Genomic DNA, 2,016 nt, shown 5'->3' with positions numbered 1-2,016 from the left:
AAGACCTTGTCTCCTTCTTGGAAAGTAGCAAGACGGTGATGCTCATCTGCGTACTTCTTATATCGATCTTGAGCTCACTTAACCTTCTGTTGAGCAACTCGAAGCATATCAAAATGGTCTTGGAGAAAATTCGTCACTTTTTGTATCTTCTTCGTAGCCAACCTCACCATAATAGGTGATCTAGGTTGAAAACCATATAAAAGCGTAAATGGACTAAACCATGTAGTCACATGCTTTGAACTATTATAAGAAAATCCCAATTTAGGCAAGTAGTCTTCCCAATCGGTTTGCTTCTTGCTAACGTACGCTCGTAGCATATCCTCTAGCACTTGATTAACCCTTTCAATTTGACCATCTGTTTGTGGATGATCAGTCGTACTAAGATTAAGTGTAGTTTTGGCCTTTTGGAACACAACTCTCCAGAAGTGATTATCGAACTTTCGATCTCTGTCATTAATGATACTAGCTGGAAGACCATAGAGTCTATATATATGCTCTATAAATAGCCGTGCTAATTTCGGTGTCTTAACCGTAGTCTTAGTGGGAATGAGTTGACAATGCACATGCAACAAGCTTTTCCCCTTTCCCAAAATAGCTCGGATACCACTGAAAGGAATGGAGTAATGAAGTGTCCTAGTCTCCACCCAACCATGCTATCTTGCCTCCCCCTAGCATACACACTGTCCAGCCGTGCCGGTGGCCTTGCTCGTACGACCCGTGTCCTTACATTTACATACCATTTAGTAAGTATTTCTTTGCTCAGTTCTTTGTATGGGATACAATACACGGGTAGATATAGCATATGCATGGCGAGCTCTAACCGATCGCTAGAACAGTCGCTTGCACACACATGGTGTGGTGTCGACCTGCACGAAAGTCTACATGGCTGGGTTTGATGGGAGCGTCTCCTCATGGGTATAAAATCACGTTGCAACATTGTCAGTAGCCGAAGCCCGGATGGCACGCTCTATCCCTCTGTCTTCTCTTGCGAAAGCGGCCCACTGCCATCGCTACTGTAGGGAATTTTTTTTTGGTGTGGGCCTTCACACTTGGCCAAGGGCCAAGGACTTTGTGATTTAAGTGATCAAGGACCCATTCACCGACGGCAAAGCCAAGCCTCAATGCTTTCGAGTTGGTTGAGAGCAGGGGCTTCAGATTGCACGAGCATCCCATCATCAAATTTTCTAGTTCTTCGGACAACATTAGCTTGGATTTGACACACCATAGTGTCACAACTGCTTGAATTTTGATAAAGCATCAACTTGTCAAGGCATGCAAGGAACATGACATCTACAACACTCAGTTGGACGGGAAGGAATTAGCATCATGCCGATGGCAAGCAACAATCAGCACAGCATGCAAGGCTACAAATAAGTTCTAAGGCTTTGACTAAGCGCGAACATCTGATTGGTAGCCACAACCTCAAGCATGGCTACTGGCACGACCATATTTTACGGCATGGCACGATTGCCATCGATAGAAATTCAAGTTGAAGGTACATCAAGCTCAATTGGACACAAGGTAGTATATGGGTGTATCATCCATGCACGGACCATAAGATCGGAGCACGTCTCCGTATGTGGCTACTCATGGATGACGACAAAATATGACTCCTATGAAACTGTTCACAAGCAAGGCTTGTGTAGCCAAAGATGCTAGAACAAGGTAAAAAATGCTTTGATTTATTTATAGGCTAATTTGATCTAGAGTTTTTGCAAAATATGGCACGGCTATATCTACAAGCCATTGTTGACATTTCCAAGTTTGGGCATGTACCTTTAACTTGGTTTGCATACATGCATGGCATGTCATTATATCTAGATTAAGGAGCAAGGCTCTATACAGGGATACTTGGAACCTGCATCCTCCTCAATTGGCAAGTACATATAAGATTTGTCATTCGTAAGTAAAGGTATTTGGCAGGGCCAACTAGTGATGGAAATCCCAGAATTTGACAGACATCTCTGTTGGAATTTAAATTTTGGCTAGGGCATGGCTCCTTGGCAACATGTTTTT

At 43.3% G+C, this 2,016-nt stretch overlaps 1 pseudogene; it reads left to right on the top strand.

Moving 5' to 3' along the window:
* The first annotated feature begins 806 nt into the window (after nucleotides 1-806).
* Nucleotides 807-1,381, top strand: LOC147446463 (uncharacterized; annotated as a pseudogene).
* Nucleotides 1,382-2,016: the final 635 nt, after the last annotated feature.

The sequence above is a fragment of the Adiantum capillus-veneris genome, chromosome 12 (assembly GCF_014529385.1).
Source record: "Adiantum capillus-veneris isolate H3 chromosome 12, ASM1452938v2, whole genome shotgun sequence".
NCBI lineage: Eukaryota > Viridiplantae > Streptophyta > Polypodiopsida > Polypodiales > Pteridaceae > Adiantum > Adiantum capillus-veneris.
This window is presented reverse-complemented; position numbering and strand designations above follow the sequence as displayed.